This window comes from Hibiscus syriacus, unplaced genomic scaffold (assembly GCF_006381635.1).
Source record: "Hibiscus syriacus cultivar Baekdansim isolate YM2019G1 unplaced genomic scaffold, ASM638163v2 tig00110174_pilon, whole genome shotgun sequence".
Classification (NCBI taxonomy): Eukaryota; Viridiplantae; Streptophyta; class Magnoliopsida; order Malvales; family Malvaceae; genus Hibiscus; species Hibiscus syriacus.
This window is the reverse complement of record NW_024062612.1, coordinates 1,492,995-1,520,272: the sequence shown is the minus strand read 5'-3', so window position 1 is coordinate 1,520,272 and position 27,278 is coordinate 1,492,995. Positions and strand designations below refer to the sequence as shown.

General features: G+C 35.9%; 1 pseudogene; it reads left to right on the top strand.

Moving 5' to 3' along the window:
- The first annotated feature begins 4,325 nt into the window (after positions 1–4,325).
- On the top strand, positions 4,326–27,258 carry LOC120216992 (annotated as a pseudogene).
- The last annotated feature ends 20 nt before the right edge of the window (positions 27,259–27,278 follow it).

Here is a 27,278-nt window from a genome sequence, read left to right as displayed (position 1 = left end):
TGTATGGATACCTTATGTGTTAAGTTGTTTTTATATTTTATTATATTGAGACCTCATCGTATGTAAATCATGTTTAAAATTATGTTAATATAAATTAATAAATATTTTATTATATATATTTTAATCTAAATTAAAATATATTTTAATTATCAATTTACTCATTTAATTATACCAAAAATAAAATATTAACCCATAAAGAAATACATTGCTTATACTATTTTTAAGGAAAAACTTGTGTGTGTCTCGTTAAAAACCCTTCTAATCTTAATAAAGGGAAAGGTGCCAAATGTCATTCATAAAAAAATAGATACATCATTATGAATGTCATGAGAAATTATGTCGGGATAAACCGAATCAAAAAACAAAGAACTACTAATTCTTAACGTCCAACTAGCAAACGTATGAATAACACGATTACAATCACGACTAACATAAGTAATACATAACTGAGAATGGTCCTGAAAAATCGCACGTACCTTTCGAACAAAGACACTCAAAGTTGATATATCCTCAAAAGCTCTTGTAATCTTGTGAACTACCATCACTGAATCAGATTCAAACTAAACAACTGTCCAACCCATATCCCAAGCAAACCTCAAACCAACAAGTAAAGCATGAAACTCCCAAGGCCGACTCTCGGTATTTTTTGGCCCAGGGCGAAATAAAAGAAATAGACCCTTAATTTTAAAAAATTATAAAAAATATATAGTATAAAATTGATATTAATTTTTTATTAAAATAAACAAATAGTAATTAATTATCATATCAAAAATATCAAAAAAATATTAAACCACACAAAAATTTATAGAAAACATTGTCTTCGAGTTTTTGATACAAAATCATAGCGTCAACATTAATATTTTTCAACGTATATTTTTCATTACATAACATAGGTAGCTCATTTAATCTTTCTTGTGACATTGTTAACTTCAAGTAATTTTTCAACAATTTCAGCTTAGAAAAACTTCTTTTAATTTATTATGAGAAAAAATAATCTCTAACTTATGAGAAAAAAATAATCTTTAACTTAGAAAAACAATTTCATTTCAGAAAATGAACCCGCATGGCCAATCTTGACTATTTTTTGGGTCGAGTTGAAATAAAAAAATAAGCACCTAATTCAAAAATAAAATAAAATAAAATATGTAATATAAAATTTATATTAATTTTTTTATTAAATTAAACAAACAATAATTTAATACAATGTCAAAAATATATTTAAGTATACAAATACTTATAAAAACATTGCATTAGCATATCCTAATGCGGAATCATTGATTTTAGTGTAAAAATATTGTCTCGTGGAAAAACATTTCTTAAATTAAACATCATGTTTAAGCATTTCTTAATCCAATAGTTTATTTTGGAGTAAAAAAATCCCTCCATGGATGAAAACAGTTAGTCAACAAATTATCAAAGCTCTAAAATACATATTTTCTTTCTAAAATGAAACAGTAGGTACCAAAATATTAAAAAAAATCAAGTGACTATTTAGTCGAATCTCAGAGGTTTTTTATCTTAAAAAAACTTTGAATTAAAATTATTCAAAAAAGGATTAAAATGATTATCTAATCAAACGTTAGAGACTTATTTGACATTTACCTTTTCTTTTTCATGGTGATTTGCTGCCAAATGCTTTTCCATTGGATCACATGGGTGATTCCATATTACAAATAAATTTATCAGATTATATGCTTGAACAAAATCATCTGATCATTTTAAATGAAATAAAAGATATACGCAGTCCATATGCTGATTAAATGGGTTGATGAATATAATTTTCAGTGAGAAAATTAAGCATTGATTGAAATTTTCTGAGCCAAAAACATATATATTGAGCCGACTGAGCTCAAAACAACGAACAAAAGGCTGAGCCAAATATACATGTCCACTACAATTACGTGCTACAACTTCAACAACTACCATTCGTCGAACATCACAAAAGCGCCATCAACATTGACCTCAATCACTCCTGCAACTGGTGTTACCCATCGAGCACAATCTATAGTCGAGCCTACTCCACTAACCACCTGACCATTTGAATTTGGATGAGGCTTCCCAAAAGCAATCGATCCCAAATACTCTTCATGAAGAACCTTCGCATTCGAAGATCCAAGGCGGGTTGCAACATGTCATTGTGAACAAAAGAATTATGGTTATCCCAACATTCCACAATAGAACCAAAAAACCAACAAATGAATCACGTCCAAGTATTGAAAAAGCTTCCTCCATCCATAACAAGGTATCATCCATAGAACTAAGATAGAAACGAGTAGACATTCCAGCAAGTCGAAGGATCCCCAACGTCATTGGACAACTACGTAATGAATGTAACATCATTTTCTCAGCATTTGAATAAAACGCACATGTTCCATCAGACATATCATAAACTTTAAGATGACTCCTCACAGGCAGAGCATTTCGAGCTACTCGCCATGCAAAGATTCGAATCTTCGAAAGTAGCTGTATCTTGGCAAAAAGTGACCACGTCTTGAACTTGCTCTCATTATCATGATTTGATGGTTGCAACCACGAATATCCCGATCGAACTGAATATATCATAGAATCATGATTGCCCCAAACAATCACATCCTCATTACATGGAACGATAGAAACATTGAGAACATGTAAAGCATCCTCATTAGTGAACATCCTACAAATCAAAGGTTCAATTCCATAAATTACTACCAGAAAGCATGAACTCATAACAATAAATAGAATTAACATCAGTAACAATATAGCTCCTCGTGAATGAAACAATTTTTGTGCCTCCCCACCTATCACAATGAATCCGTATACGACTACCAGTTCCAGTTCTCCAAAACAACCCCCCTTCAATTCTTGTAATACTAATTAAGAAAATTGAAGGGTGTTGGCCAAGAAATAAAATTGATAATCAACCAAAAATGAAGGTGAAAAATTGTCAAAGAGTGATCGGATTACAATCATTCAATGCCACAAAAATTGAGAACATTTATTTCATGAAATTTCAAAAGAAAAACAAAGTTTAGTTTTATGTAGATTCTAATATACTATAATTATTTGTATTTTTTTACTTTTTTTTAAATTTATTTAAAAAAAATAGTCTTTCTATTATTTAATTTAAAATTTAAAATTAATTATCTACATTATTAACAATTTAAAATGAAATGTAATAAAAACAGTATAATAGATTTAAAATTAATAAAGCAATTTTAAAGATATTAATGATTAATTTTAAAAATTTTAGCGTTCAAAAGAAATTTAATTTTGAAAAACTAAATCTCTTAAAAATAAAGATACAGAAATTATAATTTAAACGTGCATAACATATTTATTCATTTATTTTGAGAGAAAAACCCGGTGGAGTCGGTCAGTGCTTGAACTGCACGATCCGTGAGACGTCCATTTCAGTCTAACTTTAAAAAATTTAATAATTTTTGAAAGAGCCGTTAAAGATTTTACTCTTTCTCAAACACCGGTCTCTCATTTCATATATTTGAGATTACGGAGAGTTGACCGCAGCTTAATCATGATTGAATGACTCAAATACCCCCCCTCAGTGGCTCTCCCTTTATTGTGGCCCATCCAATCAATCGCCCTTTCCCCTTTTTTATGGACAATTATATCCTTCATCACCTTTGAGAGGGTATGTATTGCACTTCAACATTTTGACTGTATTTGGTACTCCGAAAAATTGAAAAAAAATCTAAATTATATTATAAATATACTGTTATTTAAATAAAACCAGTGTAGAATCTATAACAGTATTAACATGAAATTATATATGGATAAATGGTCTCTTTTGGATATCTTTTAAAATTTATATTTTAGATCTGATCTAATTATTTAAAAACAACAACAAAGAAAATTCAGATATTGTTAAACGTAAACTAGAAAATTCAAATAATGAATCCGCTAAAACTAAAAGGAGAATATTGTAATTTAGTATGACAAAACCGAAGCCCTTTATTGTAAATATAGAAACATTTTTTTTCAAAAAAAATCATTAGTGTGTGTCAAAATCTCAAAGACTTGTCCGAAACGATGTAGCCTCTCTCTCTCCCCCCTGTATCTTTTCTAGGGGCAGAGAGAGCCAACAAAGTCACCATAGAAAAAAGAAAGATTGCCATTGGAGAAATGAGTAAATAAAAAACCATCTTGTCTTTCTGTGGTTATTCTTCAATCTAAACACCTTAAATTCTTTAGCTTCCCTAATTTAGAACTACTACATAAAGGAAAAAGAAAAAACACCAAATGCTGGTACCCATTTGAGACTTGATTCTTGGGATCCGATTACTACTCCAAGATCTCACCGTCTATCTTTCTTTCTCCTTGTAAAAGTTATCTCTTTGTTTATCAACAGATCCAACACTCGATCCCATTCTCACTTCAAATGAAGTTTAGTTATGTTTTTGTGTAAGTGGGTGGTTTTTGTTTTGATTTTCTTTGTGCCTGCATTTGGAATTTTTTTATCTTGGGTTTTTGTGCAATATGTTGCATTTTATTTTGTACTTATAGTTCAGATCTGGGTTCGTATCTGATGATTTATGTTTGTGAAGAATGGATTTCTCTATTGGTCCCAAGAGTTTATGTTTTCCCAGGTGCATTTCTGGTTTTCATCTGAGTTTCTGGATTGAGATCCATTATTATTTTTGGCTAAGTTTTGATCTAAAATTAGTCGGCATGTTTCTTTTCTTAAACGTTTTTCGGGGTTTCTAGCTTTTTACTCCAGTTTTGTAGTTAGTGTAAATGTATGTTTCTCATTTCAAATTTTAATCATTATGGTATTGGTTTCGTTGCTTGATTTGCACATGTAGGGTTAATAAGTTCAAATTTTAAATGTAACTGAAATTATTAGATAATATAATCTTATTTAGCATTTTTAAGGATTTCTGGTATTCATCTTTTTATTTATTTTTGATGTTTTTCTACTCCAGAATCTGCATTGTTGCTTTGAGCTTTGAAGTTTTACAAATTGAATTTCTGCTATTTATGACTCATTGGCTACTTGTTCTCCGCAGAAGTATATTTGCCTATATGAAGTGTAAGACTTGGGAATTTTGATCAAGAAAAGATGAAGTCTGATTGGCTTATTGATTATGCGGTGTTCCAGTTGTCACCAAAGCGTTCAAGGTGAGGATATTGATCTATGACTTTCTATATTTGTCCTAATTGCATTCTTATTTATAACTTTTGCTATGTTTCTCTCTATGGGCAGATGCGAATTGTTTGTTTCAAGTGATGGAAACACAAAAAAGCTTGCTTCTGGGTTAGTAAAGCCTTTTGTTACTCATTTAAAGGTGGCAGAAAAACAGGTTGCACTGTCACTTCAATCAATTAAGCTTGAAGTTGAAAAACATAAAAATGCCAAGACTTGGTTCACAAAAGGAACAATAGAGAGGTTAGAGATGTTCTACAATTGCGTCTTTTCTTGTCAATTCATATGAGGATTTTTGGCTTTGAACTTTGATATGATTGGCACTTGTTTCCAGGTTTGTGCGGTTTGTTAGTACACCGGAGGTGTTGGAGTTGGTGAACACGTTGGATGCAGAGATGTCTCAGTTGGAAGCAGCTCGAAGAATATATTCTCAGGTATTAATGTCCTTATCTATATATATAGGAGAAGGTTTGCTTTGTTAATTTGGTGCAATTTACTTTATAATATACTGAATCTGGGAACCCTTATGTTTCAGGGGTGGGAGAGCAGCCTTCTGGTGCATTAGGTGGTTTTTGTTTTTTTACATCATAAATGGTTTCATTTTAATAGTTTTATTGCTCTTTTCTGTTTTCAATGTAGAATCAAGTTGTTTTCATTTGTGACTCCCTTCTTTGTATTCTTTTTGAAGCAAATTAAAGGGCGTTATTAAATTGTGGACAAGTTTAAAGTGTATCATATCACCAAATGCATTAACCATGTGGATATAGAAAAATTGATTTTTTTTACATCTATACAATAATCATAGTGCATGAACCATGAGACCTCAGTGGTAAAGGAATTGCAGTTATTCCTTGAGGTCCTAGGGAGCACCAGGAATGCCAGGGGTGGGAGTGTTCAATGTAAAATGAGGGTGAGTTACTAAGTTCTGCCACTGAATATTAAGTTTATTTATTTATTTGTGTCATAAATACTAATGCATTTTTGGGTAGGTAAAATCTCAAGCCAGACATCTTGTTTGATAGGGTTGTATCGCTGTCGCAAGTCATTGTTGAAAACTGACTGAGTTTTTGCCTTTTTGGATAATTTTTGACAGGTGGGGACAATGCAGGAATGATGGCTGCTGCTGATGCAACAAAGTAATTCTGTTTGTCATTTTAGATTTTTTTCGGATCTGTGATGGCATAAGTTTTTTGGCTAAATTATGATTAATTTAAACTTTGGATGATTGTGACATCATATACTGCTGCATGTACATTCTTTTGAACCTGGTAGGTTGATTTCTGTTGAAACTTTATGCCTGCTACCACATTTCACCTGCTTTAGGCATGGAAGGGATTAGTTCCTCCAACAATCAATGAATTTTATGTGTCGAAAGTGAACATTATTTGATATTACATGTGTTATTGCATTTGTTACTTGTGGAAATGGAGTTGCTCAGTGTGTCCAAAAATACTTCATACAAAAGCAACTTATATTGGGACAACTGGATATTTCATTGGCTTCATCACCATTGCTTTATGATAAATAGTGTTGCTCGGATTGTCCAAAAATACTTCATCACCATTCGAAGGAGCTTTTAAGGACTATTGATATTTCATTGGCTTCATCACCATTGCTTTCTGATATGGTGGTTGTATTTCCTATTTACACAGGAAGGAGCTTTTAAGGGCTATTGATGTACGCCTTATTGCAGTTCAGTAGGATTTGGCAACAACTTTTGCTCGTTCATCTGCAGCTGGTTTTAATCCTGACACTTTATCCGAACTCCAACAATTTGCAGATCAATTTGGTGCTTATCGCTTGAAGTAAGGACTCTAGAAATCCTTTTCAGCGAGATCTCGTGTCTGCTCATATTTGTCTGCCTCTCGAGTATGCTATTTTTCATGTTGCCTAGGGTACATATGGTTTATTGTCTCTTAGATAGGGTGAGACTCTTTTCTTCATGTCGCTACGTCCTTCAGGGTAAATGCCATCATTTGCTAGTTTTGTACTGCATATCACTGGAGTTGAACTTGGAAACCGATTCTTGATTTTTCAACCTTGGCATGAGAACTATCAAACACAAGAGATATCTGTAATTCACGCTCCTATTTTCATGTAGGAGACTTACATATTTAAATATATAAAATATTGTCTCATCTTATGAAACTACTCAACTAGGTAAGTGATTGTTTTTAGGAATAAATGTAATTCCTAAAGTTAGGGATCATAGCTAATAAATACATCCATAGATATCCTACCATATTACATAATCTACTTAATTTAGGGATCTAATTTCTGACACCCCCCTCAAGTTGGGGAATGGATGTCTTCCATCCTCAGCTTGCTTATCAACTTCTGAAAATACTTGCCAGAATAGTCCCTTGGTATCACAGTATAGCTTCATTGATCCATTCCATTTGACCTTCAAATCCTCTAAAATAATCTTTAGCCATAATAACTCACAAATTCTCAGAGCCATAGCTCAAAATTCAACTTATGCATTGGATCTAGCCACAATATTATGTTTTTTGCTCCTCCAAGTAACTAAGTTTCCTCCAAAGAAAGTGCAGTATCCTGAGGTTGACCTTCTATGAACTATGGATCCTGCATAGTTTGCATCAGTGTATGCTTCAAGAGTTAAATTTCCTCTTTTAAACAAAATTCTTTTTCCTTGTGTGCCCTTCAACTACTGCAAAATTTGAGTCACACCCCTTAGATGTGGTTCTTTAGGATTATTCATGGAACTGGCTCACAACTCTAACAACATATGCTATGTCTGGTCTGGTGTGTGACAAATAAATAAGCCTTCTCACAAGTCTATGTAATGAACTTTTATCAACTGCTACATCATCTTTTGAATCTCCAAGCTTGTGATTGACTTTTATTGGAGTTTCTGCTGGTCTACACCTTAGTTTTCCAATCTCCTTTAACAAATCCAGAGTATACTTTTGTTGAGATATAAAAATCCATTGCGTGTGCCACTTCAATACCAAGGAAGTATTTTAATCTTCCAAGTTCCTTCACTTCAAATTACTTTATAAGACACTTCTTTAGACTGTCGATTCCTTCAGAATCATTTCCTGTAACAATTATGTCATCTACATGCTCCAAAAGTGCAGTCACTCCCCCTGAAAGAGAGTGTTTCAAAAACAAAGTGCGATCACCTTGGCTCTGTTTAAAGCGTTGACTCAGCATCACTTTAGTAACCTCCCAAACCAAGCTCTTGGGGGACTACTTTAGTCCGTATAGGACTTTTTTCAATCTGCAAACTGCCTGTCCAGTATTTGGACCAAATCCAGGTGGTATAACCATGTACACTTCCTCTTCAAGATCTCCATGTAAGAAGACATTCTTAATGTCAAAATGTTGAAAATCCATACTTGAATAGCTGCTAAGGACAATAGAACTCTCACTGTATTCATCTTTGCAATAGGGGCAAATGTTTTAAGGTAGTTTATCCTATAGGTTTGAGATTAGCCCTTTGCCACGACCCTTGTTTTGTACCTTTCTATGGAGCCATCTGACTTGTACTTGACTGTAAACACCCATCTGCAACCCATTTTTTCTTCCTTTTTGGCAACTTAACTAAGTCCCATGTTTTATTCTTCTCCAATGCTTCCATTTCATCTTTCATAGCCTTTTTCCAATTCTCATTCTCTAATGCCTCAGATACAGTCTTAGGAATGGTAATGACGTTTAGACTGGTGAGGAAGAATGTGATTGGGAGATCAGTTTTTGTAGGTCACGAACAAGTATAAAAGATGTTTTTTTCGAACGGGTTCTTTTTCCTTTTCTAATAGCAATGGGAAATTCAAAATCAGAAGTAGACAGATAATATTCAGTATCATTTTGATCAGGATGAGTTTCAGAATGTACCTCAGATTGTATATAAGCAGGAGAAGGGGATGATTGAATCTGCATAAGTGCCTTCTTCCTTGAGTAGATGAGTAGGGGACGAGTAGCTTCTTGGGTGTTTGGCTCTAGTGTATTGTGTTCTGGTTGTGGAGAAGTTGGAGTAAGGGCAATTTGTGTTTGCTGGATTTGTTCAGAATATATAGGTGTAGGGAAATCAATGAGAGGCTGAAGTAGAAAAAAATATGCATCCTTATCTTCCCTAAATTATATCCCCTGAAGATAAGGAACAATAAAATAACTTTCTTTTTCCACAAAAGTAACACCAACAGAGGTGTAGTATTTCCTTGTAGGTGGGTGATAGCACTTGTAGCCGTTTTGAGTGGAAGAGTAGCCAATAAATATGCATTTTAATGCCCTTTGATCAAGCTTACCTGACCTTGAGAATGTATATAAACAAAAGCAACAAACCCAAATATTCTAGGTTTTAGGCTAAGTGATGGGTCGAAATTTGGAAAGAATCTTGTGAGGACTTGAAGGGGACTTTTGGATTCAAGAATTTTAGTGGGTAGTATGTTTATCATGTAAGTGTCAGAGAACACAACCTCTCCCCAGTATTGTTTAGGAACTTTGTTTTGATATAGAAGGGCTCTTGTTGTGGTAAGGATATGTCCATTCTTCCTTTCTGCTACACCATTTTGTTGGGGGAGTATTTACACAAGAAGATTCATGTATGATACCTTTTCTAAGTAAGGGGATAAGACTTGGTTAAAGTAGTCTTTAGCATTGTCTGATTGTTTTAATAGGAAGATCCTTGTAAACCCGAGTACATTCGTCTATAAATGACAAAAACCACCTAGCCCCAATTATGTTAGGAATAGTGGAAGACCCCATACATCACTATGAATAAGAGTAAAAAGACTACTTTAACATACTTCGCAATGAAATTCTTCAACATTTAAGGATTTAAACAAAGAGCGAAACATAATCTTTAAAACTTTAAAAGGTGGGTGACCAAGGTGAAAATGGTGTAGCCAAATTTGGTCTTTATTGGCTGTAGATTATGATAAAAGAGACAATGGTTGGGTGTTCAAGACTCTAACTGGTCAACTAGGGTCTTCAAGGTAGTTAGGCCGTTTACTTCGCTAGCACGCACAATCATCCTGTTGAACTATGTTTTGATATAACAATTTATGGCAAAATGTTTTTGGACTTAAATTGAATTTATTGAAAGTTTTCAAAGATAATTCAAAGTCCATTTAATTTGGAATTGAGCACAAAATTGTTTTTAATGAACAATATCGTTATTGTGTGAATAGTATCATTACTGTGTGAACAGTACCGATGCTCAAAAACATTGAATGTAAAAGGTGTACCGATGCACTGCTATAGTGTACCGATGCACTCACTGTTCACACAGCCCAACGGTTGTACCGATACACTTTGATAGTGTACTGATACACTCTGTTATGGGCAGCCTTTTTGAGTAGAAAAATCATCCCCAACGGCTATATACGACTTCAAACTCATTTCAAGCTATAAATACAAGCTAAGGACACTTGAAGAAGATAGAGAATAACTATCTAAGCAATCAAACACAAGAGAAGAGTTTTTCAATCTTATTTCATCTTTCTCTTGTAAATATTTTGTTATTGTGAGCTCAATCTTGTAAACACCCACCTCAGAGAGGTTTTCTTGTTTACATTTTCCTTTCATTGTAAAGGGGTTTTGGTTCTAGCTTAGCCCGTGAAAAGCTAGGGGAAAAGTTCTAGTTTATCCTGTAAAAACTAGGGCGCTGTAAAGGTTATCTTTTGTCCTGTGAAAAGAAAGAACAAGTTAGTGAATTTGTTGGAAAATCTTTGGTGAGGAGCTAAGGTAGTGGATGTAGATTTGGTTGAGAAGTCGAACCACTATAAATCGCTGTGCAAATTTTCTATCTTTCAATCTCCTTACTCTCTAAACACAAAAACAATCCCGACTCCTCTTGGCGAACGTTTTCGGTTGTCGATTCGAGCTTCCGCAAATCCTAACACATCGTCTTCGTTTCTTGTTTCTGAAAAATGCATTGCGTAAGATGAAACAAAACACTGCAGTTAGTATCTTTGATGAGCTTTTGAATAGAGGCTAATAAATAATTTTGTACATGTAGGACAATTTTAAGTACTTTACTTATGGTAATATCTCCTTGGCCAACAACAATTATCATGGTACCATCTGCAACTTTGATTTTTTATTGTTGGGACAGGGTGTGTAGGTGAGAAATTTGAGTGAGGAATTGGTCATATGGTCTGTGCTTCTGAGTCAATTATCCAGGAATTTTGGGTAGGTATGTAGTTGGATGACTTTATGGAATTAGAATCCTAAGAAAAGGAAGAGGATATACCCAAGAAGACCAAGTTGCATTTATTTGTAAAGGAAGGTTTTTCTAAGTATCCCAGTAGATTATTTAGTTTTTCTACTTCTCTGTTGAACTCAACAAATTGTTCTTCAGATTCCTTAACCACTTGTTTGGTTGTATAAGCTCTGCCATGTCCTCTTGATGAACCTCCTCTCTTTGTGAAATTCATACTTGCTCACTGAGGCTTCCCATGTAACCTCCAACATTTCTCTTTAGTGTGGCAAGGCTTCTTGCAATAAGTACACCATAAAGAGTCTGTGTTTCCTGTTCTTGTTGCTTCTGGCCTAGCTTCAATATTTACTGTTCCAGGTGTGTTGGTTCCTCAGTTACTGCCCTAGTGACTAAGGCTGAACTCTCTACTTAACTGTTTTCAATCACTATCACTCCTCTTCTTCCTTCCTCAGCACGAAGGATAACAATGGTTTCATTTAGTGAGGGTAGGTCTTCCATTACTAGTATCTGGACTCTCACTGCATCAAATTCTATATTTAGTTCAGCAAAAAAATCATAATTTCTATCGTTCAACAAACCTCTTAAGGATTGTTGCATCTCACTGCAACTCATTTGAATGCAGTGATAGTGATCCATTTCTTGCCAGAGATTCTGCAACAGGCTAGAATACTCTGTAAATGATTTGCATCCTTTGGTGGATGAAATCTTGCTCTTGATTTCATATATTTGGGCATCATCTTGAACCTTTGAATAGATTTGTTTTACAACCTCCCATATCTCATGGGTTGTCCGAAGGAACATGCAAGTGTCACTGATCTCAAACACCATTGAATTCCTTAGCCATGACATCACTATAGAGTCTTGTTCATCCCAAACCTCGAACCTAGGATCTCTTTCCTTAGAGCTAGTTCTTAGGAGACGACTGAGCTTATCTCTTCCTTTTAGGAAAGTTCGAACCAATTGGGACCATTTAAGGTAATTTTTCCCATTTAATCTATAGGCGGCTTATATGCTTTGTAAGTCACTAATTGATTAGGGTGACTTCCCTCACTTATGGTGCCCTTGAACAGTTTCAGTATTGTTAGAATCAACAGCCACATCACCCATACTTTTTGTTGGATAGATAACTTACACTCTAAACAGAAGACGATTGCTAAAAGATGCGGCTAAACTGTATATAACAGGACCCAAAAAACGGAACCTATAGGTCTGATACTATGTCAAAGCAAGAGATTTCTGTAACTCATGCTCATATTTTCATGTAGGAGACTTACACATTTAAATATACAAATTACTGCATTATCTTAGGAAACTACTAAACTAGGCAAGAGACTATTTTAGGAATAAATATAATTCCCTAAAATTAGGGATCCTAACTAATAAAATACATCCACAAATACCCTACCAGATTACATAATCTACTTAATTTAGGGATCTAATTTCTGACAAAAACAATATGAGATGGGACAATATTTCTTTTGGTTCGCTCTCAGTTTTTGAGTGCCTTTGTTTTATCTGTTGGATTTTGGTCATTAAGAAGGAAAGGTATATGGGAAATTGTGTTAACTAGTGACTTGCCTGAAATATAAGAAATAAGGTGGACAATCCTTGCCATTAGATCAAACAAATTTTGTTTTCAGTTCCTTTGAAACATAGTGTAAAGGATTTAATGGTGTGCATACATTTTTCATTCAAGTATTGAAATTACACATAACATGAACCTTCAGTCCGTGTTCTGAATAGGAGCGAAAATGAGCTGCTTGATGTAGAATAAAATGTCAGTTCAAGTTTTCCTTCTCTTGTACCATTTCACTGCTCAATCTGAGTTGATACTAGAGCTGTCCCAGACATTTTCGGGGCCCCGAGCGAAAATTAAAAAATATGCCTTTATAAAATGAAAGTATATTTCATTACTTTGAACAATTAATTCAATATTACATAAATAAATCATAGAAAAATGATTAAATTTTATAATTTTTTTTATTTTATTAAGAAAACACCTTAAATACATCTAAAAGGGAATAAATATAAAAAATTGAATGCATGTATGATACATTGCTTGATTTTGAATCAATAACAAAAGAATTATATATTATTCTATTGTTAGATTGAGAATGAAGAACACTAAAAATTAAAGAATATTTAATAAATTGAAGAGTAAGATTTGAAAAAAGAAAAGAAAAGAAAAATGATTAAATTTAATTCAAAATTGAATGAATAAATAAGAGAAATTGAAAAAGGAGGTAAAAAATTAAACATTTTATGAATTTATAAAAAGTAGGGGCCTTATTTATAAATATAAAAAATTGGTTAAATTTAATTCAAAATTGGATGAATTAGTAAGAGAAATGGAAAAAAGAGTTAAAAATTAAAATTTCATGAAATTATAAAAATTAGGGCCTTAATTTTAAATATAAAAATTAGAGGCCCTAATTATGAATACAAAAAATTGGGGGTCCTGAGCGGTTGCTCAGGGTGCTCCTCCTTAGAGCCGACCCTGGTTGATATGTGTGTCAAGCATCAACCATGGTAGATTCAATCTGTTAAGGTTTTCATTTTCATTTTATGTTTTTCATTGTAGCATGGTTTTACTCTCCTTGTTGTGGGGCTAGCTAACTATGCTAGGTTAGAGGTTGAAAAGTTATCTAGTTAAACCATCATCTAATTGCCAAGCTGTTTTGAAAATGAAATATTACCTTGTTTTTAGTTGAAGGTAACCTTGAACCTATTTTGGTGTCCTAAAATGATATCTCATTTGTATTATTAATATTTTTTTTTATAAAAGTTGAAGGTCTCATTAAAAACCCCTTTCATAATTGACCCTTTTTAAGAGGTAAGGACCAACTAGTGGAAGGAGGAAAAGAGTACCTCATTTTATTAATATAAAATTCATACAACAATAAGCCTCCACATTACAATAGATAAGACTATATCCCCTAAAAAAGCCAAAAAAACATCCTCAATAAAGTTACCCAGTCAACCAACCCCTTCTTTGGTTAACTTATCAGCCTCCTTAATACAACCCCTAGAAATAAACTTCACTACCAACTTCCTAGACAATACAAAAAACTCATCCTTAATTAGATTACTAAAATACACAGGGGTAGAAGAGGGAGACTAGATCCATTCCACAATTGTTTTGCAGTCACTTTCTAGAATCAATCTTCCTTTGCTAGACCAAACCAACGAAAAGAAAATTTCAGTTGCTTTCCTAATTGCCTTCGCTTTCCACAGCTGTATTATTATTATCATTCTTTTATCAGCTGATCTACGTAGGATATTCTCACATATAGGATCAATCCAACTGATAGACTATGTAGATGTTGACTTGGCCAGAAATGTTGACATCAGAAGGAGCACTACAGGGTATGTCTATTCTAGGAGGCACCGTAGTGAGTTGGTTTCTCAACTACAGAATATAGTTGCTCTCCCCACAACTGAAATAGAATATGTCACTGTTACGGAAACTAGCAAGGAGATGGTTTGGCTCCAAAGTTTCTTGGAAATGTTAGGCAATAAACAAGAAAACAATGTCTTGTATTGCGTCAGTCAAAGTGCTATCTATCTAGTGAAAAATCCATCTTTTCATTCCAGGATGAAGCACATACAATTGCGATATCATTTTATCCGGTCTCTTCTGGAAGATGAGATTTTGAAACTTGAAAAGATTAGTGGAGCTCAAAATCCGGCAGACATGGTAATAAAGACGGTGACTACGGACAAATTGAAGTTGTATTCAGCTTCAGTTGACATGCTAGAGTAACAAGACCAGAAATGTTGTTGCATTGATCGAGGTGTGAAGACATATTAAAATCAGTCTTCAAGTGGAAGATTATTGGCCAAAATTGCAGGTGCATCATTTGTTGAAATTTTGTTCGTTAAACTTGCAGGTGCATTATTTGTTGAAATTTTGTTGGTCAAACTTGTTGGTGCATCTTTTGTTGAAATTGGTTGCCAAGCCAACAACCCAATTGACGGCGCATCCTTTGTTGAAAATAAGGAAAGTGTTGAGTTAATCGATCGACGAAATAATCAAGAGGGAGTGAATTGACAATAAAAATTTTGGTGGAAGCTTTTGTAGAAAATTGAAATATTTGCACAACAATTTAGAGTGATTCGACTTTCTCAACCAAAGTCTACGTCCACTACCTTAACTATCCACACTAAGGATTTTCCAACAAATTCATTAATTTGTTTTTTCTTTTAAGGACAAAGAGTAACCTTACATTTCCCTCAAGAATTATATCACAAATTCTTGAGAACACTCTCTCCCAAAGAGAAATACACAAATTTGCAAACTTACAAAAAAACCTCACAAGGTAAGATGTGTGTATAATTCTAGAACAAAAAAAGAATACTAAAAAATGAATACAATTGAGCACAATAAGTGTTCTTGAAATGAATATTAAATGAAAATTTGGCTTGAAATGCTCAAATTTGAGGTTTGATGCTTTCTCTTTGATTATCTAACTTCTCTTCTTAATTGTTGTTGATCAATGGCTCATAAGCTTGTTTAAATACACATTGGATCACTTCTGAACGTTAGAGATTATTGGTGAAGTCAATAGAGTCGTTATTGTGTGAAAACAATTAAATAAAACAGTTGAGAGCGTGTGTGCATGGATGCATAGCCAAGGTGCATCGGTATACTATGTGTAAAATTCAAATATTTCGACCTTTATAAGACTTAGTGCATCAGTACACTAGGGGTGCATCGGTACACTAATTACATTCGATGTTTCAAAGAGTCGAGAGTGCATCGATGCATGGTCTGTGTATCAGTATACAAAATGCATTCGATGTTTCAAAATATTCAAGAGTGCACCGATGCATGGCTTGTGCATCGGTACACAAAATGCATTCGAAATGGGTGCGCATTGATGCATCATGGAGTGCATCCACACATCCCTTTGGAAAATTAGTTTTTGGCTCGATTTTGGTTCGAAATACTTTGTAAAATTGTTTCAAAAAATATTTTAAATTTAAAACACAATTTTACACTCTAGTAAGGATTGAAATTAATCTTTGAAAAACTTTAAGCAATATTTTGATATTCGAATAATTGAATTGAATATTCTTTAAAAATGATTGTGAAATCTTAAAATTCAATATTCCATAATTTGTTATATCGAAATATCAAAATGTTTTCAACGAAAAGACAATTAAATGAATTAGTTGGTAGAAATAGAACGAGGGACTTCTACATCTATAAATAGCTCAGCCCAACAGGTTCTTTATCAATCCAAGTAAGAAACACAAAAAGAAAAGCTTTAGTGAGAGAAAATTGAGAGCAATTTTCAAGGAGTAATTGGGTTGTGAGTTGTGAGTGTTTTTTGTAAACACCTGTAAATTTTCTCTCTTTAGTAAAAGATCTGCAGCAGTCTGGAGACGTATGCAAAATTAGTCGAATTCCGTTATCTATTTCATGTGTTATTATTCCTCTTTTATTTCGCATTCTCACTAATCTGGTTATAGGGAAATTATTCGTTTAATTTCTCAACAACTGATATCAAGAGCTTTTGTTGGTGAATTTTGTCAGTTTTTCTTCGAGGTTACTATTCACATGAATAGTAAAATTTGGTCGACGATACAAGTTTGTCAACAGAGGTGTTTTACTACACGGTGGTTCGCTGGAATTGTCAGAAACAATCCAAAAGAAGCTAGATTCGAGTGGGAACGATCGCTGCAGACGAAGAGAAAGTGAAAATTGAGAAATTAAATGGTGCAGACTTTGGTTTTTAGAAGATACAGATTGAAGATTTTCTATACCAGAAAAAGCTATATCAACTTCTCTCAGGAAGACAACCAGAGGGCATGGACGATGAAGATTGGGCTCTTTTCGACAGACAAGCCATTGGAGTTATCATACTAACGTTATCCCGCAATGTTGCTTTCAACATAGCAAAGGAAAAGACCACGATCGGTCTTATGGCGGCTTTCTCCAGTATGTATGAGAAGCCATCGGCCTCAAACAAAGTTCACTTGATGAGATGATTATTCAATTTGCGGATGGCGGAAGAGGCATCAGTGACTCAATACTTAAATGAACTCAACACAATCACAACCTAGATGAGTTCCGTGAAAATTGAATTCGATGATGAAGTTCAAGCTTTAATTCTCTTATCATCTCTACAGACAGTTTGACCAATAAAATTTCAACAAAGGATACACCTGCAAGTTTGACCAACAATCTCCCACTTGAAGTCTGATTTTAATCTGTCTTCACATCTCAATCAATGCAACAACATTTCTGTTCTTGTTACTATAGCATGACAACTAAAGCTGAACACAACTTCAGTTTGTCCGTAGTCACTGTCTTTGTTAACATGTCCGTCGAATTTTGAGCTCAAATAATCTTTTCAAGTTTAAAAATCCCATCTTCCAGAAGAGATCAGATAAAATGATTGTATGTGCTAGATTCTTCCAGAAAAGACAAATAAAATGATATCGCACTTGCAGGTGCATCATTTGTTGAAATTTTGTTGGTCAAACTGTCTAGTAGAGATGATAAGAGAATTAAAGATAGGTTGATCATAGAGAGTGATAGCAGAGTTGCAGTAGACTGGATCAATAAGGTTGTCTCATGTCCAGCTGTTTATGGTTTCATTGTTAGAGATATTGTTGAGTGTCTTAAAACTGTCGGGGGGGGGTTGTTAGATGGATTGCAAGGACAGCTAATATGGATGCCGATGCTCTAGCAAAGGCTGGTATAGGTTGATTATTATGTTGTTGACTTCTATAGTTCGGTTTTAAGGCTCAAGAATTGTTGTAAGGGTTCTACTTGGATTTTTCTTTCCAAGGTTGTAATTCTTATTTTCTTCAATGAAATTATAAGGCACTCTTTTCCTCCTTCCGATGATTAAGAAGCTTCTTTACAAGCTCCATTAATCAAGAAGGAGGTTTTTAAAGAGACCTTCAAATCTTATCAAAAAGATAAGAGAATTAAAGCTCGAACTTTTATCGAATTCAATTTTCACGGAAGTCAACTGGGTTGTGATTGTGTTGAGTTCATTTAGGTATTGAGTCACTGATGCCCCTTTCGCCATCCGCAAATTGAATAATCGTCTTATCAAGTGAATTTTATTTGAGGCCGATGGCTTCTCATACATACTGGAGAGAGCTTCCATAAGACTGACCGTGGTCTTTTCCTTTGCTATGTTGAAAGCAACATTGCGAGATAACGTCGAGGGCTTGTCTGTCGAGAAGAGCCCAATCTTCATCCTCCATGCCCTCTGGTTGCTTTTTGAGAGAGGTTGATATAGCTTTTTCCGGTACAGAAAATCTTCAATCTGCATCTTCCAAAAGCTAAAGTCCGCACTATCGAACTTCTCAATTTTCACTTTCTTTTCGTCTGCAGCCATCGCTCCCACTCGAATATAGATTCTTTTGCATCGTTTTTGACAATTGCTGCGAACCACCGTGTATCAGAACACCTCCGTCGACAAACTCCTATCGCCGACCAAATTTTATTATTCACGTGAATAGTAACCTCGCAGAAAAACTGACAAAATTCACCACCAAAAACTCTTGATACCATATTATTGAGAATGCGAAATAAAAACGGAATAATAACACACGAAATTGATAACGGAGTTCGACCAATTTTGCCTACGTCTCCAGACTGCTACAGATCTTTTACTAAAGGGAGAAAATTTACAGGTGTTTACAAAAAACACTCACAACTCAATTACACCATGAAAATTGCTCTCAATTTTCTCTCACTAAAGTTTTCCTCTCTAAGTTTTTCTTTTTGTGTTTCTCACTTGGATTGATAAAGAACCTGTTGGGGTGAGCTATTTATAGATGCAGAAGCCTCCCATTCTATTTCTACAAACTAATTCATTTAATTGACTTTCCTTATTTTCAACAAAGGATGCACCGTCAATTGGGTTGTTGGCTTGACAACCAATTTCAACAAAGGATGCACCTGCAAGTTTGACCAACAATCTCCCACTTGAAGATTGATTTTAATCTGTCTTAACACCTCGATCAATGCCAACTGAAGCTGAACACAACTTCAGTTTGTCCGTAGTCACCGTTGAGACTTAGAGATTTAGTCAAATTTCTCTTGATTATTTGTTTTCTTTTGAATACTTTGTTTGAGAGCATTGAGTTTCCTTTACAAGTGGATTATTTTGTGAAAACCCTACTCGGGTGAAGGACTGAAAGTGATTGAATTGTTAAAAGATGACACTCTTGTATCGGGCCCCTCATGTTAAAAAGGGCTGGTCAAGTTTCTATCAATATCTTCACAAGTCACCGTTGAGACTTAGAGATTTAGTCAAATTTCTCTTGATTATTTGTTTTCTTTTGAATACTTTGTTTGAGAGCATTGAGTTTCCTTTACAAGTGGATTATTTTGTGAAAACCCTACTCGGGTGAAGGACTGAAAGTGATTGAATTGTTAAAAGATGACACTCTTGTATCGGGCCCCTCATGTTAAAAAGGGTTGGTCAAGTTTCTATCAATATCTTCACAAGCAGTCTGATATTTAGCTATTAAGTTTGTCCTTATTGTTAATGACAAACTAGGCATTGGAACTTAGCTAGATATGTTAGTATTTTTTTTGGTAATAATAATTCTCATGTGAATAATTTTAATACTTGTTGTAACAACCCGGAATAAAATTTAGAGAAAAAAAAATTTAATTAAGTAATTTGGCAAAATTTGAGGATTAAATCGGAAGTTTTCAAAATTGTAGGCCATTTTAGAAGTTAAAGGAAATTCAGGGACCAAGCCCTGCATTACTCCTTTTAGTGTCGGCAGAAAATTTAATATAAACGTATGAATGGTTTTCTGTTTTCAAAACAGAAAACAATTGTGAAATTCCTCCTCCCGCACTCTACTTCAAAGCCGATTCCGACGCCGTTCGACGTCCAATCGTAAAATTGAAACCACCGTTGTGTTCATCATCAAGCGAGGAACAAACCCTTCAAATTAATTGAAGTGAAACGCTGCCAAACGTCGGGAATTTTCAGCCAAAGCATCGTCGTTTTTTTTAGCTCTATCATCGGGAAAAACTTAAATTCACCGCCGATCGTTGTTCCGTTTACGACACCTCCTGCACCATCGTGTTCCTTGTGTCGTTGCGAGTCGGCCGGTGTCAACCTTGTTCGCCGTCGACGGCGGCGCGTGAGGAGGTGGAGCAGTCAAAGATTCGGCCGAGTTGAAATACGAGCTCTCCGTCGTTCAAAAATTTGAACCGATCGTTGTAAGTATCTCGAAATCGCTCAAAATAATTTTTAGAAATTTTTCCGGGAATTTTCCGACACCGTGGCACTGTTCACGCGCCGCACGCGCCACCACAGGGAGAGTGAGCTGCTGGAAAACCGGTTTGACCAGTTTTGAACCAGTTTGACCGGTTCGAACCGGTTTGACCGGTCTGAACCGGTTTGACCGGTCTGAACCGGGTTGACCCGACCCGACTGTTGACCCGACCCGACCGTTGACCGTTGACCGTTGACCGTTGACCGTTGACTTTCTTTGACTAAAACTTAAAATGGCTTTGACCGACCCTTAAACGACCGTAAATCTTTCCGAGTATACCTATCCTGATAGTTTTCGACGTGCCAAATCCATTTCCGCAGTCCGTTTCGCCAAATTCAAACCCGAAGGTCTCCAAATCGACGGTCAAAGTGGTTGACTTTGACTTTGACCAAGAATCTGAATTTCCGAAAAGTCATACTTTATATTTTTCGACGTCCTGATTCCGTTTCCGCAATCCGTTTGGCCAAATTCAGACTCGAAATACCCCAAATTGATAGTCAAACTCGAAAAATGCTTATATACTTAAGAAGACTAGCTTTGAACAATTAAATAGGATTTGGGACTGATAGATTATTATTATTTGAAGGTACAAGAGACTCTCCGGATCGTTCGACAGCTCGACCCAGCTCTTCTAGATCAGTTAAACCACGTGTGCCAGTATTCACCCGTTCGAAAATTTGTAGCAGAGCGTGGTGAAACCAGCAATCAGTAAATTTGCTATTTGAACCTATTGTCGAGGTGTGTTCCCTGCTTATTATTGAAATGTTTTATTGGTTTTAATATGTGGTACACCGAATTCATTGGCTATTGTTTTATGGATGCACCAATTTAATGTGACAATTTATGGAATATGGCTGCTATCTAATTTTTGTTTTGAAATGGTATATGATTACCATGTTTTTGGATTGATGGAATTTATGTCACGGTGCAATTGAATTTTGGAATTGAAATACGATGGAATAGCTCTGATCAAGCTAACTGGGCCTAATGTGACTCTTGAGGGCCCCAAGATGTTTCATTAGGTCGGCTTTCCTTTGCTGTGTGCTTAGGGTAAGCTATATGGACTTATTGACTTGGGCTTAAGGATACAAGCTTCAGAGCCTATCCTTAAGTCGGCTTTCTTTTTGCTATGTGCATAAAGTAAGCTATATGGAAAATAATTTTGGCAACTACTGATGGTGTACCAGAAAAGGGTTTAAACTATGATTTTCAAAAAGTTAAACTCTTTTACGAATTTGTGAGATTTCTGGACTATGATTTGTACCTATTGTGATTTTATGGAAATGTTGGGACACACTGAGCCTAGCTCACCTTTTGAAAATGTTTTCCCCTTTCAGATACTGTTGGTTAGATACCTTGGTACGAGCACTTGGAGGATCAACATATCTCTTGAAGTAAATCAAATTGTAATGTTTTTATCTGGCAAGTTGACTTTATTTTGGTGACATGGACCTTATTTTAAAATATCGGATTTTATAATGATAACTCTTTTGCTAATACTGCTCGGTTTATTGTGATATTGAATTTGAAGACGTGTTTTAAATTAAATTATTATTTATTGGTACTATATTTACGAGTTGGATTTTGATAGTATAATTTGTTTATAATTTCATGTTATTTATAATGTGATTTTATATTGATGGAATAACGGTTTCGAAAAATGTCTTTAATAATCATAATGTGATCCACTAGACTTAGTCGAAACGCATAGGCCGGGTCTAGGGGGTTACACTTGTGCAGTGAGGTTTGCACCAAATTCATATCATTGTGCCAGAGAAGACCAGAACTGATTCAGTCAGGTGTTAATGATCAGGTGGTTCGAGCCTCGTGGGGATCTGACATGTCAATCGATGACCCCGATGAAGACCAAAATGTGTCCCATGTCAATAGCAGGCTCCACCGACCTTGCCAAAATAAGCACCAAGAACAGATACAACCAAACACTATGCAGACCCAGCACCATATTGACCAATCAAAACTAGCCACATGTCAACAACCAAAGCCTCCAAGTACCTCACAACAGCGTTCCCTAGTTGAAAACAAGGAAGAAGAGAACAAAGAGGAAGGGGTGACTGAGTCATCAACTAGTCAAATCAGTCAACCGTCTAGGCAGCTTAGTGTGCAGGACAGAATCAACCTCTTCGAGAACAAACGGAAGGAGACCTCAGGTTCTGGAGGCAAACCCATCGCTGTTGGCAAATCTGTCGAACTGAAAAGACTTTCATCTGACGTTTCATCTGTGCCGGCAATTGCTGAAAAGGCTGTGTTAAGAAGATGGAGTGGTGCAACTGACATGAGCATCGACTTGGGTAATGATAAGAAAGATGGTAACACAGATAGCCCTTTGAGCACATCCTTCTCATCTTTAGTGTATCAAGGTTTATCCGTTGATAAGGAACAAAAAGACATGAAGGGCTTGACTGACAAGGTTAGTTCAATTAAAGTTAAACCTAGGAATGCTCCTAATAAAGCTGATGATTCTGGGTTGAAAGATCAGGAAGAAGTGCAATCACAGGTCAGTAACCTTCTGGAGAAAGAAGAGGGTGTGGGGTTGAAGGGGTGGATAAGTCGGAAGGATCAATTAGGATCACAGAACATCCAATATCAGTCTTTTACAGGTAAGTCTGAACAGGGTGAGTTGGGTGATCAAGTGGTTTCTCAAGAGAAGGTTAGGGGTCTCATAACTAGAGAGAGGGGAGGTTTGGAGGTGCATTCTGGAGTTTTTCCTAATAAAGCTGCGATTGTTGGAGTTATAAACCATCCCACTAATCAGTTGCAGGTTGGAGTGGGGATGCCACACCTGAGGGATTGAAGAATAGAATGGAGGTTCAAGGTAAAGACGAATCAGTAGCACAAGTGTGTCTTAGGGCTCCAGTCCACTCCCAAACATTTTTGCTCCAGTTTGAAGGTGGTATTGGACTAAAAACGGAGGGTCAGTATAAAGGCAGTGAAGGTTATCAGTTCACTCAGCCACAGTTGAAATCTTTTAATGGGGAAATTGAGGAAGTGGGAATGGAAGACTTGGCATCATCTGAGAAGCAAATGAGCAAAATTGAGGATTCTGGAGTGCATAAAATTAAGTTCAAGAAACAGGTTCCAGTAGGTTCTGAACCGAGCAAGAAGTCACATGGTAGTGCAAATAGCAAGTCTGTTCCTGGTAGAAAGGTTCCTGAGAGTGAAGAGAGTTCAAGTGCCCCAGTGGTTCCAGTAGATCAAACTCCGAGGATAAGGCAGACTAGGGGAAACCAGGAGCTGAATGACGAGTTAAAAATGAAGGCAAATGAACTTGAAAAGCTTTTTGCAGAGAACAAACTTTGGGCTCCTGGTTATCAATTCAGTTCTGCAAGGAGAAGCAAGCCTGCTGACGAGCAGATTGAACAAGGGGGAAGCTCACAGTACAAGAACCTGTGGCCTTAGATGCATCTCCTGCACAGTTGACTGACAAAACTCGATACCTGAACCGATGGAGAGCAATATTGCTAAATTTTGTACTCCTACAAAGATGGTCAATAAAGAGGACTACGCTGATGGTTTGAGGCGGAATTTCTCTAGTGTCAGCTTTTCAGTTGATTATAGAGGAAATTTATGAAAGGTGTGTGCAAAAGAGATGCAAAGCTGAGGGAAGAATGTAGTTCTAAAAGGGGTGAGATGGAAGCCAAATTGAAGGCTATGCAGGATATCCTTGAGCAAAACAGAACTGAGATGATGGCCAAGTTTTCTGGCTTTGATAGACAGGCTTCTATTTCTAGTGCTCGTCAACAAGCAGAGAAAGGGAGGTCATTCAATCTACGATTGCAGGTATCTCCTTTTACAGTTATGTTTTTGGGAAATAAATGCTAAAATTCATAACTCGTATATGACCTTCCTTTTTTAAGTTTTGAAAATCAGAAAAAACTTCTGATTGAATATTTGTTATTATGCATTTGGCAGCATCCAATAAGTTCAATCCAGAGCGAAGAAGATGCAGATCTTTCTGAGTTTCCTGATCATCAGTACTATGAACAGGATAGATCATATAATGAGGCATCTTTATTTGATGGTTCTAGGAGCTCCAACACTAAGAAGGTTTTGCCTAATAGAAACGTGTCTTTATCCACTCCTCGCACCACAGCAGTTACAGTTCCACGGTCAGCAGCCAAACTTTCAAATCCCAGTTTCGGAAGGCGAAGAACGCAATCTGAAAATCCTCTTGCGCAATCAGTTCCCAACTTTTCTGATCTCAGAAAAGAAAATGCAAAGCCCACTTCTGGAGCTGGCAAGATGAACAGCTATTTACAAGTGAGAAAATATGCTCGGAGCAAGAGTAACAATGAAGATATCTCTTTGCGAGGATGAACAGTCTCGACGGTCTCAGTCAAATAGGAAAAGCTCTGCTGGTCATTTGGAATTGTCAGATGTGCCTACCTTGAATTCTGTTGACATTGCTTTGGAACCTAAGAAATTTGATAAAGAACAGACCGAGCAGAGCTTCAATGACAAATCTTTGAAGAATGCGGAAGCAAAGCCTTTCCTATGGAAAGGTAATGGTATAGGTTCTGGTGCTGGAGCTCATTTTGAAAACTTCAAAGCATTAGAGGCATCTGAGATTCCAAATGATGAAGAGTCTGATGAGCTAGCATTTGAAGCAGATGATTCAATGGATATAACCAACAAAGATAAGGAGGATGAGCTTGAAAATATGGCTGTTGATTCTGCTGACATGGAAAATGGAAGATCAAGACTGAGCCAGGCATCTGACAAACTGGATAACTCTGGATCCGAGAATGGTGATTCCATGAGGTCTCTTTCTCAGGTGGACCCTAATTCAGTTGCTGAACTGCCCGCTGCAGTGCTCACTACATTCCATAGTGCTGTATCCTTTCGGGAGTCACCTGGAGAAAGTCCTGTGTCCTGGAGCATCATCTGTATTCTTATCCCCATGAAACTTCAGATATTGATGCCTCCATGGATTCCCCGATTGGGAGCCCTGCATCTGGGAATTCTTACTCACTTGATCAAACAGGAGCGGATGCTGCTCGAATGAGGAAGAAATGGGGAAGTGTCCAGAAACCATTTCTTGTTGCTAATGCAACCCATAATCAGCCACGGAAGGATGTGACAAAAGGGTTCAAAAGGTTGTTGAAATTTGGACGAAAAAGCCGTGGGACAGACAGTTTGGTGGACTGGATATCTGCTAAAACTTCTGAAGGAGATGATGACACGGAGGATGGCAGAGATCTTGCCAATCGATCATCTGAAAACTTGAGGTAATCAAGAATGGGATTTCCGCAGGGCCACCCTTCTGATGATGGCTTCAATGAAGGTGAATTGTTCAACGATCAAGGTAATTCCCATTTTTCCCTTATACGGTAATTACCTTGTTCTACTTAATGCATTCATAATTATTTTTATCTGTCAAGTATTTTGCAGGGCCGGCCCTGGGCCGGGGCAGGAGGGGCATCCGCCCAGGGCCCATAATATTTTCCATAGTAATATCTAAGCTATGCATGTTAATATCACATAAATAGAGGCCCATTTCTTTTATTTCGCCCTGAGCCAAAAAATAAAGAACATAAATAGAGGCCCATTTCTTTTATTTCGCCCTGGGCCAAAAAATACCCAGAGCCGGCCCTGGTATTTTGGATATTTATTGATTGCATGCATGGTTCAATAATTATTATTCTAACAAAAGATCACTTCAGAATTTCTACTTCTATAGAATATCTTCCCTTTCTTGTAAAGCTATAGTTTGTTTTTATGCCCTCTTCAACTGTAGATAAGTGTCAAATTGATGAACGCACAATTGTTTTAACTTGTTATGAAATCGAATTGTAGAAGTTACTTTTATCAATATTGAGTTTGACTTGAAATTGCTCCGGATTTTCTACTTTTATAGTATAGTTTGATGGTGCTTGTTTCTTTTCCTTGTTGCAATTTCCCTGTTTCTTTGTTTCATATAGGAACCCCAGAAATTAGAATCATTAATGGTACCTTGCAGTTCAATCCATACGTACCTCCATTCCAGCAGCACCTGCGAACTTCAGATTAAGGGAAGATCAAATGTCAGGAAGCACCATAAAAGGTGACACCTTATCAATGCTAATCTAGTTGTCCCATATTTCTTTCTTGGAAATAATTTGTGTCGAACAATTGCCAATCCTCTTCTTGTTGTCACTGTGAATCTATTTCCCGAAAAGCTCATATGAAATGAAGCTAGCACTATTTATATAGTATTTCAAAACCTTTTTGAACGTCAATACCATTGGACAATCTATTCTGCATATCTGGAAGAAGCTTTTGATTTATTTTCTGACATGTTGAATTCATGGTATGTACTAGTAATGGCATACTAAAACTGGAACATACTTTTGCAGCACCACGTTCATTTTTTTCACTATCATCGTTCAGAAGCAAGGTAGCGAGAACAAGCCTAGAAAAACCCCATATCAAGGAAAGTTCAGAACAATTGCTTGGAATCAGCCATAAACAGTAGATATGTAAAAGATACAGATCCTCATATCAAGGTAGATGCGATACGATGAACGGTATGACGCCTACAGAGGGACTTTGTAAATTTTGATGGAGTCGTGAAGCTTTCTTCATAATCTGGTAGGTTTTGTATTGTTGTGTTGAGATATGTTGAGAAGCATTCTTTTTGTTCTTACTAATTTGCTAGTCCCTTGTATATCAAACATTGAACTCTTTGTT